The sequence below is a fragment of the Diabrotica virgifera genome, chromosome 5 (genome assembly GCF_917563875.1).
Source record: "Diabrotica virgifera virgifera chromosome 5, PGI_DIABVI_V3a".
NCBI classification, from domain to species: Eukaryota; Metazoa; Arthropoda; class Insecta; order Coleoptera; family Chrysomelidae; genus Diabrotica; species Diabrotica virgifera.
Genome location: NC_065447.1, coordinates 21,520,573 through 21,535,362, shown reverse-complemented (window position 1 = coordinate 21,535,362; position 14,790 = coordinate 21,520,573). Strand labels below are relative to the sequence as shown.

Sequence of the window (14,790 nt, the reverse complement as noted above, 5' to 3'; positions counted from 1 at the left end):
TACCTTTATCAATGCAATTCGTATGTGTAAGCGAGCTTGCATACCGAAGCAATATCCTACATCGCATGTGGCATGCATTGCGAAAAGATACGCACTGAGTGTCACATCTGGTTTTCGGTGAATCTTCGGTGACTTTCGGTGGAATTTCGTTCACCGAAAATCAGATGTGACACTGAGTGCATATCTTTCCACAATAGGGCTTTTCATTCACAGTCATTTGTTTCGAGCTTCTGTCATATGTTGTATAATCCGTGTATATTAATATTATATACGGATTATACGACATTTGACAGAAGCTCGAAACAAATGACAATCGATGAAAAGCCCTATGTATGTTATGCGATGTAGGGATATTGCTTTGGTTTGCGAGCTCCCTAAGTGTCAACTTTAAAGTGAACTTTAGTTAATGTTCACGTTAAGTTGATTATGAAACCGGGCGTAGCAGTGGCCTAAGCCACAGAACAATGTTTTGAAATAAATGCAATCTTTGCATTCATATTTCTATTACGTTTATGGGATGGCGCTACAAATTATGTAGCATGTAGGGCCATATGTAGCCAAATATAGAGGTAGGTTGTGTAGGCTCCTGTTAATCCGAAGATTTAATGTTGCTACTTTTATTGATATATTTATCTAAAAATGCTCAATTTGTAGCTTGGGCCACTGTTGCTCTAAGAGCCTCAATAAACCTATAGGCAAAACCAACTCATGCAATGAAACTCAGATAAAACTTATACATATCTAATAGACCTGGATCACCGTACCAAAAAAAGTTGATTAATAGCAAGCTGAAAATTTGTTAATAGCTTAACGGTGTCTAGTCGGACAAACTTTGATGTGTGGGAACACTGGAACAGGGGAAGTTTTAATTGTGGAACAGGTTAAAAATTTGGAACGTCAGACAACGAAAACGTTCCATCTATTTTGTCGGACAGAACTTCCATTTGATTTGTTACCATCTCATTAAACTCTCATGCAAAAATCAGACAGTGGAACACGAGGAACATGTCAAATGACAGGAATCATGTTGGTTAGTAATAAGTAATAGCAGTCTGATTTTTGCATGAGAGTTTAATGAAAGTGTAACAAATCAATTGGATGTTCTGTTCCGACAAAATACATGGAACGTTTTCGTAATCTGACGTTCCAAATTTTTAAACTGTTCCCCAATTAAAACTTCCCCTGCTCCAGTGTTCCCGTACATCAAAGTTTGTCCGACTAGACACCGTTAATCTATTAACAAATTTTCAGTTTGCTATTAATAAACCCACTTTTTATAGCTTAGTTTGAACTAATTCTAACCATAAAACCATCCAACTTTATTTATACTTAGTTTATTTCTAAATTATCTTGAGCTTGAGCCATCAATGAAAATATTTTATAATATACGAATTTAAATTTTTTTAAATTTGACAACATTGTTTGTAGCTTGCGCATTGCGGATTCATTGCACCGGTATTTGATTATGACGTCATCGATAATAATAAGGAGGTTGATTACCAAGGAGGTGCCATTTTGTGGCTCCAGAAAATTTTTTAGTAAAGACCAGTGAAGTGAAGTTACTGTGGACATTATTCTTGATAAAAAAAACGGTAAGTTTTTGATGCTGGTGTTGTATTCAATTTTATAAGATGTTTCCAGAAAAAATTAGTTGTACCACACCCCACTTGAAATGTTGAAAAGGGTCACTGGAATTGATTGACTGTTTAATATATTGTAATCGTTTGTTTTTCGTGTGTGGGTGTCTTTACATTAATTGGTGAATTTGAAGATTAAAATAATATAAAAAATTACAATTTTAAACATACTTTGACTTGTATTTAACGCGCTACAAAACATCCAATGTTATCTAGTTTCAAGATGACAGTCTGTTTTCTCAGACTTCTAGAACATTGGTAAAATCATATCTCTGATTGGAATTTATAATATTAACTTTCATTTAATACCATAATAATGCTTTCGAATATTAATTATCTAATAGTACATTTGACATTTGTCTCGATGCCTTTTATTGGACATTTAATTTCAATTTCCTTAAAAAAAACGAAGGGGTTACAATTTAGAGCTTGCTTATTATATTATTTAAAGTTTCAACTGTTTTGAGACTTAAATACATTTTTGGGGGCATACATATTCCCTTATAATGAAAACTAGGTTACTGTATATGGTGCATTGAACTCTATCTCCACCCTAGAACTCATTTTTTCAGTACCATAGGCACACCATAGGTATGGAATGGATTACTTATGTTTGTAGAAGTTTGCTAAGGTATTATGTCTTTTTGAACCTTGATCCTCAATTGTGAATGTATTAAACTGTGTCTATTTTAGACAATGATTGTGAATGTTCACTTATTTGAGACATCCTAATAAATTAATGAACCTGCCTTATTTTTAGAGAATAGAGTTTTTTATGTTATTTTAGGGTGACTGAAGCAAATTTTTTATTTATTTGCAGTTTATTTTCGTATTTTTCTATTTTTCTATTTTTGTATGTTTATATGAATTTCTAGTTACATACAACCTATCTTTTCATGTCTTCGTGTCTAAGGCCAAACCCAGTTGTACCAGGAAATTGGCTCAGGCCATAACACTATTCTCTACAAATAAACACTTGAAAGTGTGTACTTTTAAGAGACACAACTGATTTAACACAACGAGCCATGTGTATCTTTTTCGGTACATAGCGTTGAGGACAGTGTGTATTAAAAGGATACACTGGCGCTGATGGTGTTAATTATACCAAATTTAATTTTGATTTCAAGATATATTTTGAGAACCCAATTATTAGTTTACATTGAAGTAAAATATAAATTTGAAATATAAATTTTCTAAACAGCCATAAACCCAAAATGGAATCTGTTTATGGACAATATTTGAACTTAAATTTCTGGTTATATTGAATTTCAAGTCTCTCCAATTTATTTTTTAACTTGGTAACATGTAAGTGTCCAGCTTACTCAGAAAATGTCACTATTATAGAAATAATCAACAAGTGCAAAAATGCTCTAATATTTTTGTTTGTCAAGTTCTTTTTCATGTTTTCCATTTTTATATTCCAATTCGATGGAAATTTATGTTGCTAGTGGTGTTGAAAAACTTAGCTCCACTTATGTTTTATATAGATATTGTGAGGGATATGTATGAGGGAGTTACGACTAGTGTTAGGACAGGTGTGGGAGAGACTGATAAATTTCATGTGAAAGTAGGATTGCACCAAGGCTCGGTGCTTAGTCCGTATTTATTCTCATTAGTTTTGGACCAGATAACAGCGAAACTACAGGGTAACATTCCATGGTGCTTAATGTATGCTGATGATGTCGTGTTAGTAGGAAATAGTGAAAGAGACTTAGAACAAAAACTGGAACAGTGGAGACATGCTCTGGAGGAAAAAGGTTTAAAACTTAGTAGGACAAAAACAGAGTATTTGGAATGTTCATTTAAAGATGGAGCTACTACAAATAAAATGGTATCTTTGGATGGTGAAATGATTGTGAAAAGCAATAGTTTTAAGTACCTAGGATCGGTATTACAGAGTAATGGAGAAATAGATGGAGATGCATGCAGTAGAATTAGGGCTGGATGGATGAAGTGGAAAGAAGCGAGTGGTGTGTTGTGTGACAGAAAAATTCCAATGAAGCTGAAGGGAAAATTCTATAAAACAGCCATAAGACCGGCTATGATGTACGGAACTGAATGTTGGGCAGTGAAAAAGAAAGAGGAACAACGAATGCATGTGGCGGAAATGAGAATGCTTAGATGGATGAGTGGAGTGACAAAGAAGGATAAAATTAGAAATGAGTATATTAGAGGAAGTCTAGGTGTGGCACCAATTGATGCCAAAATGAGAGAGCATAGGTTAAGATGGTTTGGTCATGTTCAACGTCGAGACGTTAATCACCCAATACGAAGAATAGCTGAAGTGCAGATTCCTGGAAGGAGTAGGAGAGGAAGACCAAAGAAGACCTGGGGGGAGGCGATAAGGCAGGACATGTTGGTAAAGGGGATTAACATTGATATGACCCAAGACAGAATTGGGTGGAGAAATGCAATTAGGGAAGCCGACCCCGCATAGGGATAAGGCAAAGAGAATGATGATGATATGTTTTATATAGATATCGACTATGTTGACTACTATATAGCGTATAATGTAGCAATAATTTAATTTAGAGGTTTTTACACCTATTGAAGTGGCTAGTTACAATTACTTGTACACTGGACGTAAGTAACCACATTTTCTATTTTTAACTGTCAAAATTTCACCCTTTTGCTTTTCAATCTAAGTGGTTCACTTATTTCCAGGTTTACACTGATGATGGTCAGTTTGACCGAAAACGTTTTGTACTTCCACTCCCTTGTGGATAAATTTTAAGAATTTTAATAAATTCATATAGGTACCTATATACAACAGAAGTGTTTACTTCATTCCACGTTGTTATATAGATATCCTTTTTTTTCTAAAAAATATTGAAAATATATTTTTCAAACGTGTAATCAATGTTTATCAAGTTTTATCAAGAAACTTTTTACTACAAGTAAAAATCAGATTGTTAGAACATATTTCTGGTTTTAATGTATGGTGTGGAGTCATGGATCATGACAAAGCACTACTAAAAAAGCTATCTTGTGAGGTTAGGTGTGTTCCTCAACTAATAACATATCAGATGTACACACACGTGTTTGATATCTACAAAATGTCTAGTATTAGTAAAACAAGCAGTTTCATGCAGGTTTTAATAATATCCTCGTAACTTTTTTCTATGAAAATAGATTGATTACAATGAAACCAAAGGTGGACTGGATACTCTAGACAAGATGTGTGCTGCTACTGCTTACTCAGCCTCCATGATAACAAAAAGATATCCGTGTATAATTTTCTACAGTGTGATAAACATTGGCGGCATAAACTCAAATTTTATACAAATTGGCCTATCTAGCAAAGGCTCCTAAATATTGAAGAGCTTTCTCTTCTAGATAAGCCAAAAAGCAAAAATAACGATATACAAAACCCTTATACAACCAGTGTTGACATATCGATTGGAGACATGGACCATCTCCAAGGTAGATGAAAACCTTCTGCTTATATTTGAACAAAGGATCCTGAGAGGAGTATTAGGTGGCATCTGTGAAAATGGTGTTTGGAGGAGGCAGTACAACTAAGAGATATACCACAGATATAAACACATATTTAAAGACGTAGTATCTCTTATAAAAATATGAAGACTAAGATGAGCAGGACATCTAGCAAAATCACAGCAGAACAACCCTCCTAGATTTTTCTATTATTTTAAATAGAAAATTTCTATTATTTTCTATTATTTTCTATTATTTTATACAACATATGTTCTATACAAAATAAAGTTGAGGAACTGAAAGTGTTTCTTAGCGAAGATGATTGACCAGATCTTGTGCTTTTAACTGAGCACTGGTTGTATCCTCTGGAAACACTTTGTGTTAATAAATACTCTGTAGTATCAAAATTTTGCAGATCTGAAAGCATCCACGGAGGCACATTAATTTTAATTAATATAATATTTCAGTATAAATTCAGTTTTGTTGACTATAATAAATTTAACCACCTCTGTGTTGAACCTGAATTCGAATTTTCTATTACTTTCAGTAAGAAGCTTAATACTTTTCTCATTGTTGTGTACATACCCCCTAAGTCTATTGTGCAGCTATTCTTTCAAAGATTGGAGTCCTTGCCTGAAAAAATTCCAAAAAATGCATTTATTATCTTGACAGGTGACTTTAATATTGGATATCTGGATTCATCACACAGCCATGTTATTACCATTACAAATTTACTTAATAGTTTTAATATGAGAATGCTGGTTAACGATCCAACCAGAGATAGCAGCATATTGGATTATATTTGTACTAATCTACATCCAGATCTGGCTGAGTGTAGAGTGATTCTATATTTTTCATCGGATCATGATCCCATTCTATGTGAATTTCCCCTTAAGAATCCACCTCATACAACCAGATGAGGTAGAATTTTCAGCAAAAGAAATTTTGACAGGTTTATTAAATTATGTAATCAGGAGGATTGGAATAATACTTTTTGCTCTCCTGATTTGTGCCATCAATTTCATCACACTCTCATGAAGATTTTCAATTTGGCATTTCAAAAAAGAATTCTTAAAAAGAAAAATAAGAAAACTTGGGTTACTAAAAGAATTAGAATTTCCTGCAAAAACTTAAGATCTTTAAACTACGTTAAAAAACATATAGGTAATATGCAATGATGAATTTTTGATATATTTCTATAAAAATATAGGTCCATATATAGGAAGGTTACTAAATTAGAAAAATGTATATCTTTTAAATCTAGAATGGAAAATGCCAATAATAAACAAAAGGAATCTTGGCATATAGTTAATAATCTTAGAGCTAAAGTTCCCTGAACTACTGATGTAGTCTTAGACCCTAGTGAGCTGAATGAATATTACTGCTCAGTAGGTCCAGAACTCGCTGGAAAAATTTATTCTTCTTCTAATCTAATGCATTTTTTAAATGGAGTAAACATCACAAATTCTTTTTATTTTCTTCCCACTAATTCGGCTGAAATAAAAAATATTATACAAAGCATTAAAACTCCTATGGCTGCAGGCTGGGATGATATTCCATCTAAAGTTTTATCCCATCTTCCTGATAATGTTCTGAAAATTTTAGCGGAGGCAATTAACACTTCTTTTTCAACAGGTCACTTTAGCGATTGTTTAAAATGTGCTAAGGTTATTCCTTTATATAAAGGTGGTGACCACGATTTACCTGCTAATTATCGTCCTATCTCTTTGTTACCATCGCTTTCAAAGGTGAAAAATTGGTCAAAATTCGAATGATGACTTTCTTACAAAAACACGATTTACTTTCTTCCTGCCAATTTGGTTTCCAGTCATTAAAAAGTACATATGATGCCATCTTCGAATTCATGGAAAAACTATACTTAGACTTAAATAACGATTATGTTGCTGCTGCACTTTTCTGTGATCCATCTAAAGCCTTTGACTGTGTCAATCACAAAATACTTCTTAATAAACTGGAAAGATATGGTTTTAGAGGAACTACTCTAAAGTGGTTCAGTTCATACTTGGAAGACAGATGCCAGTCTGTATCAATCAATGAGCGCTATTCTAGTAATATCTTTATTAATTGTGGCGTACCTCACGGCTCTGTCTTGGGTCCTATCTTTTTCTTGATCTATTTTAATGACATAATTAACCTCGATATTAATGGCCAGTTTACTATATTTGCAGATGATACCACAATTTTAATTAATTTCTTTTAAGAATGATCTAAACAACATCACTCTGGGTAATGAAGGCATTTGTTCTGACACTGTTAACAAATTTTTAGGTCTCTATATTGACAATAAACCTAAGTTTGAGCAACGCACTGTATATTTAAGCAAAAAGATATCATCGGGTTGCTTTGCTGTCAAATCAGTTGCACACCATTTGGATTTCAAGATTGCAAAAAGTGTTTATGTGGCCCTGATTGAATCTAATTTGAGATACGATATTGCCTTTTGGGGTAGCTGTTCTCTTCATCATTTCAGTAGAATCTTTATGCTACAAAAGAGAGCACTTAGATATTTATGCAAGGTCAAGTTTGGTACATCATGCAGGCCTCTGTTCCGGAAACATGGTATCTTGACGCTTCCCTGCATATATATCGTTGAATTAGCGTGCTTAATTTTTAAAAAACATAAAGAGGATATTCGGACAGATTCCCTTTATAACACTCGTTTAACTTACGTTATTCCACTTCCAATTCCCTCTTCTACACTAATTAAAAAATCATTTATTTACACTGGAAAGAAAGTGTTTAATCACCTACCACTCAATATAAGATCCTCAAGCAATATTTTTGTATTCCGAAGAGCAATCAAGAAGTTTTTATTATCTAAGTGATACTAGAGTATCGAGGAATTTTTTGAGGACTGTTGTGCTAATTGATGACTTTTTTTATTATGGAAGTTTTATAGTTAGTATTTTAATGTATCTTGTACTGTGTTTGTACTATACCACGTTGTGTTTTATTAATGTAAACTCATTTATAGAAACCTTCCAAAGCGCAGTGTTTTGCGACAATGTGTAATGGAAAAGAAAAGATCCTCAGGTTCAATGAAGTGTCGCTGCTATCAGTGATTTACATGTAAAAAGCATTCTGCAGTTAATATCATTTGAAATTATTGAAAGAATGAGAAAATATTGTAAAACATATTTTTTTATCATTACAACAATTTCCCAACATTTATTTAAAGAAAACATCATCTACAAAAGGCGAGGACAAACGCCAGCTAAAGACAAATTAAAGGATGTGCTCCTTGGAAGTTTAACACGTTGGCTGCTGTGAGACATAAATGTTGTTCTCATGTTTTTTCAATAACAGCCTCATGACCATTAGGACCAATTTTTTTTTAATAATATGGCAGTCAAGGCTTGATTATTTTTAATTACACTGAATTTTATTAAATTTATTTCTTAACCCAACCTGCCTGCAGTTTGATAAGCCACTTAGGGGACATCTTGTATATTGTTCAAAACACACAATTTAAACTTTTGTTATGTACCAATGCCAAATAACATGTTTATTAAAATATGTGGTAATGGTGTAAATATGAAGTTCACTAAACTATACAAATTACCTATATTTATAAAATGAATCATGATCATTTTTATCAAGGTCAATGTAGTGTCTGTTATTTAAAATTACATAACAGTGATACCATCAACTGTTTGTTGGGGATTACACATAGCTAAATTTAGATACAATGGATCAGTGTAGTAGTTGAGGGAATGTTGTTATGAAGAGGAAGTTTAATTTTGGGTTTTATAAAGAACTATTAAATAATCACCAGCCTTATGATTTAAGCATTTCGTAATGTACAGTATAAAAAAATAGTTTTGATCATAAAACAGTTATAGAAATGATTAATAACTGTTTTTGAAAATGATTAGATAAGAGATAGTATTTGTTGAAAATATAATTTTATAATAAATTTTGCCTGATATACTTTACAAAATGTATCTTATGGCAGATTATTAATTTAATCTAATCTAATTTAATCTAAAGACATTATTTGATTACTGTTTTTTTTATATCATTTTGTATGTAAAACACTGAATACATTATTTGTTGCATTTATTACTTCATACATACAGTAGTATAACCATAGTAGTATAAAGATACATGCAGGTCCTAAACGCAATCAATTCCACCTTTCAGTAGACAACTGATTCTATTGCTTTCTTTGGATATGCTTTAGTCAATTTACAGCGGCTTAATAATGCAATGCTTTTCTAGGAAACCCTTTGTGCTTTTGTGAGCATTCCCACTTATATTTCAAAATGCTCTATACCTCGTTTTTAAACTATGAGGAGTAATTCAAATTTACCGCGCCGTAATGCTTGTTTGTAATTGGTCCAACCGCAGGCAAAATTACTCCACAAAATTATTCATTTTGACACTATTAATATTTTAAGAAATTTTGTCACTATTGGCATTTATAAATCAGCGATTAAAAAGTTATATAGCAATTTTTTGTATTATCTGCGTTATTACTTTAATTTTTAGACTTTTAGTCTGCATTTATATAAAAAACAGTTGATTCTAGAACTCTTTAGCGCTGTATCAGTATAATATAATATTTATGGATTACCGTGGAAGGCAGACATGATCAACCAAAAAAGAAGATGAATCTGGTGATTTTTCTAGTGACATTATTGGGTGTGAATCTATCTTTTGAGTTTACTCCTCCTAGTTTAAAAACAGGATATATTAAATATTGATCAAGGAATTAAAGTAAATGAAGAAATGATGACCTCATAGAATAAATAAATACAGTAAAAACAGTATGTGGTACGGACATGTACAGAGCATGACAGATAATCACCTTCAGAAATTAATATTGGCCTGGCAGCCATCTGGGCGAAAAAAAGGAGGAAAACTGAAAACAACATGGCTAAGTTCAAAAGTAATGCCATATATTACTCCAGGGTAATAAGCTAGAAATAGACCATGTTCGGGACACTCAAAGATCCAGGTAGCTGACTACTTTTTGAAGATATTCTTCTTTAGCGGCGAATCGATTGAGGGTAAAATTGTACATAAATCTGCGCGCCTGCGCACACTGACAGTATGTAGTTCTGACAGTATTGTAGTTCATTGCTAATCTTTCAAGGTAGGTATGTATGTATCTGTAACCGTGCAAATAAGTCATTAAAAGAATATATTAGTGTTTTTAGGTAATGTATTATTTATTATAATTCTTGTGTTTTTGGATTTGTGTTTCTCTGTAGTAAAATAATAAAATATTATGTAAGCATAACATTTTTACACTATATGTCGCCGTGTTGTGTAATTATATCCGAAACTTACATGTCAGTTCCTAGGGCCTTGCTGGAGTAGTGGGTAATGCGTTAGCTCTGAGATTGGAATGACGCGGGTTCAATTCCTGGGCGATTCATATATATTTTTTTTTATTTTTGGTTGTTTTAATAAAAATTTTTTGAAAGTGGTAGATAAGAAAGTTAGTTTGATTTTTAAATAAAATACAAATAACCTTTTAAGTATATTTACTTCGTTTAAATTACCTATTATATACATAATAGAAGAATATCTTCTTACGTGCGTACAAAGTACACACACATTCTTTTTTTAGTTATTGTAGACCTCTAGGAAGAAAACCTACCTGTTTCCTGCCTAGCGTTCGGGTCCGTTTTTTAATTATAAACAATTTAGTGCAAAAATCGCGATTTTTTCGATTTTTTGCACCCCATTCAAAAGCTAAATAGTTGACATAAAGTTACAAAATTTAATTTTTTAGAACATTAAAAACCTTCAAAATGCCGATTTTTGAAAATTAAAAAGTTAATTTGTTGCTGCGCAAACTGCAAAATAAGTGAAAATCGTTATTTGTTAATAACTTTGACTAAAATTACCCAAGAATTTTAGTGTTTCACCCAAAGTTGTGTATTGAGGTACTTAACAAACCCTCAAAATTTGAGACCGATCCATTAATTAGTTTAAGAGTTATTCTAATTGTTTATCCCAGAGACCTTTATTTTGCAATAACATAAGACAGAAAATAATGAAGATATGGCAATTCTGCGTATGCCAAATAAAAGTAGAAAACTGATGCTATCAAAATGTACTAAAAAAAGATAAAAAATTATCTAATATAGTCAAAAATCCTAATGCCAAATTTGTGAAATTTTGTAGTTTATAAACATTTAGAATAACTTTAAAAATATTGTCTGTAGAAAAATTCATTTTACATATTAGAAAAGCTGGTATTTTACACGAATTTTTAAAAATGTAGTTCAATTGGTGACTAGTCGTGGTAAGTGAAGGGAGAGCTGGGAGCCGACAAATGCACGAGTTCAAAAACTAAAAAAGGCAACTTAAAACTACTATCATTTTCTATATCTCGGGATCTACTGAGTATATTTTGATCGTTCTTTTTTTAATTTGTATATAAATTTTCTGTACTATGCAATTTGTCTACACATTTATTAATTAATAAACAGTCTAATTTGTTTAAACAATTTTTGAAAAAATAATTTTTTCCCAAAAATCCATGATTTTAATCATACTATCGTTATTAACCATAGAAAAAGTTAAGGTATACTTTAATGAATAAATTATCTTCAATAAATAATTATCTAATAAAAATAATTTATTTATTAAAGTGTACTTTAATTTTTTCTATGATCATTAATGATACTATGATTAAAAAAATAGATTTTTGTAAAAAAATATTTTTTCAAGAATTGTTTAAACAAATTAGACTGTTTATTAATTAATAAATTTATAAACAAATTGCATATTTCTATGACAAATTGCATTATTCTAAAAGAAAGATCAAAATCCATTGAGTTGATCCGGAGATACAGAAAATTATATTCATTTGAAATTGCTTTTTCGGTATTTTAACTCGGTGGATTTGTAGGTTCCCCTAGTTAGTAATCATTTGAACTACATTTTTGAAAAATCGTAGAGGGTGCTGTGAAGGTACAATGTTTGTGCAAATTTTTTAAGAAAAAATACAAATCCCATTCTTTAAAATGGCATTAATGAGATTCCTTAATTATTACAAACAAATTAGCTGTGAATTAAAAAAAAAACAAATGGCTAACTTTGTCCCTAATGAACCGTGGCTAAATTTTTGTATTTGAAAATTCGTGTTAAAATACTAGCTTTCCGAATATATAAAAAGATTGTTCCTACGGATAATATTTGCCAAGTTATTCTCATCATCATCATCATCACACAGCCAAATTTGTCCACTGTCGAACATAGGCCTCCTCAAGGTGTCTCCACCCTTCTCTGTCCTGGGCAGCTGCAATCCAGTTCAACTGGATGCAGCGATATTAAGAGAATAGCGACAAACTGGATTGCAAGTTATTCTAAATGTTTATAAACTACAAAATTTCAAAAATTTGGCATTAGGATTTTTGAGTATATTAATTATTTTTTTATCTTTTTTTAATACATTTTGATACTATCACTCTTCTGCTTTCATTTGGCATACTCAGAATTGCCCTATCTTCATTATTTTCTGTCTTATCTTATTGCAAAATAAAGGTCTCTGGGATAAACAAATAGAATAACTCTTAAACTAATTAATGGATAGGTCTCAAATTTTGAGGGTTTGTTAAGTACCCCAATACCCAACTTTGGGTGAAACACTAAAATTCTAAGGCAATTTTAGTCAAAGTTATTAACAAATAACGATTTTCACTTATTTTGCAGTTTGCGTAGCAACAAATTAACTTTTTAACTTTCAAAAATCGGCATTTTGAAGGTTTTTCAATGTTCTAAAAAACTGAATTTTGTAATTTTATGTAAACTATTTAGCTTTTGAATAGAGTGCAAAATATCGAAAAAATCGCGATTTTTGCATTAAATTGTTAATAATTAAAAAACGGACTCGAACTATAGGCAGGAAACAGGTAGGTTTTCTTCCTATAGGTCTACAATAACTAAAAAAGTAGTCAGCTACCTGGATATTTGAGTGTCCCGAGAAAATCCTTATTACTCTGGACCAGGAGACACGGCCGACAGACGTGAATGGAGAGTGGAAACCGGAAGGCACAGGATGTTATAACCCGGACATTATATAATTATAGACATAATGAGAAAATTGTTAAAAATAAATGATATCATATACATTTTTACACTGAGTAAATGTTAATTAGTTTCTATAGGTTGATAACACTTATCAAATGTTTCTTATCAATTTTTAAAAGTAAACTGATGGAAAACATTAAGGTATTATAAGAAATTTAAAATTATCAGTAGTTGGTCTATATTGTCTCAACATAATACTAACTAAAACATTAGTTTTATCTCAATGACTACATGATTAGGACATAGTTGAACTTGGGAAGTCACTAAGTTCAAACCAGTTGACATTTTAATTCTCTTAATTGCATACCTTCCATTCCTCTCTTTAAATAGTAGCATGAGTAAGTCATTAAATTTTTCTACTGAATAATATTTGGAATAATATATAGGGTGAGGCAGATAACTGGCCTATTAGAAATATCTCGAGAACTAAAGGCAACATAATCATGAAAATTGGAATAAAGAGGTTTTAAAGGATGATCTATTAAATGAAAATATTTTCACCTCTTTGCAACTTCCGGTTATACCGGAAGTTGCTTATAACTTCGTTTTTTTAAATGGGACACCCTGTATATTTTTCCTTTTTTGGATTCTCTTCGATGTCTTCTTTCTTAAAATATGAGGTTTTGTAATATTATACAGGGTATTTTAAAAGATAATTACGTTTTTTTATTAATTTCGTAGCAACATTCACACCCTGTTGAATTGTAGTAGTTTGACATCTAAAACTCTAATTACGTTCAAATGATTTCTAATATACTCTACTATTGTTAATAATCATTAATATAGCTAAATTTTTAATTTTAGTATACCGGGTTGGTCGAAACTCGGAATGAGTATTTTCTGAGTTTTATTAAATGGAACACCCTATATTTTTGTATTGTAGTGAAATGATATTTTATAGTAGTTTTTTATTTCTAAGCATTCCCTATACCTAACTGCTTTAATTTGTGAGTTATTGGTGATTCAAGCTAAACATTAATTGCAACAAAAAATACGTAAAATTTTATTAGGTTGGCCGTGAAAATACTCGATCCCAAATAATTTTTCACAAATAAATACATATTAATCCAGACTGGTTCTTAAAATTACCAATAATGGTTTAGCTATCAAAATACCTACGTAGTTAAGATTGTTGGTGCGATTAACAATTAAGCACAAATTAAAGCAGTTAGGTATAGGGAATGCTTAAGAAATAAAAAAGTACCATAAAATATAATTTCAATACAATACTAAAATACAGGGTGTTCCATTTAAGAAAACTCAGAAAATACTCATTCCGAGTTTAGACCAACCCTGTATACTAAAATTAAAAATTTAGCTATATTAATGATTCTTAACAATAGAAGAGTATATTAAAAGTCATTTGAATGTAAGTAGAACTTTAGATGTCAAACTACTACAATTCTACAGGGTGTTAATTTTGCTACAAAATTAATAAAAAAACGTAATTATCTTGTAAAATACCCTGTATAATATTACAAAACCTCATATTTTAAGAAAGAAGACATCTAAGAGAATCCAAAAATGTAAAAATATACAGGGTGTCCCATTTAAAAAATCGAAGTTATAAGCAACTTCCGGTATAACCGGAAGTTGCAAAGAGATGAAAATATTTTCATTTAATAGATCATCCTTCAAAACCCCTTTA

At 31.3% G+C, this 14,790-nt stretch overlaps 1 protein-coding gene across 5 annotated transcripts in view; it reads left to right on the top strand.

The window, feature by feature from the left end:
- Window positions 1-1,443: 1,443 nt before the first annotated feature.
- LOC114326918 (spectrin alpha chain) overlaps window positions 1,444-14,790 on the top strand; it is an 84,499-nt gene continuing 71,152 nt past the window's right edge. For 4 of the 5 annotated variants that reach the window (XM_028275382.2, XM_028275381.2, XM_028275380.2 and 1 more), the window contains exon 1: window positions 1,444-1,592. The gene's annotated coding sequence lies outside the window, so the exon portion shown is untranslated. Of the gene's footprint in view, window positions 1,593-13,327; window positions 13,481-14,790 lie in introns of those variants that run through there. The other variant, XM_028275378.2, reaches the window with a different exon arrangement.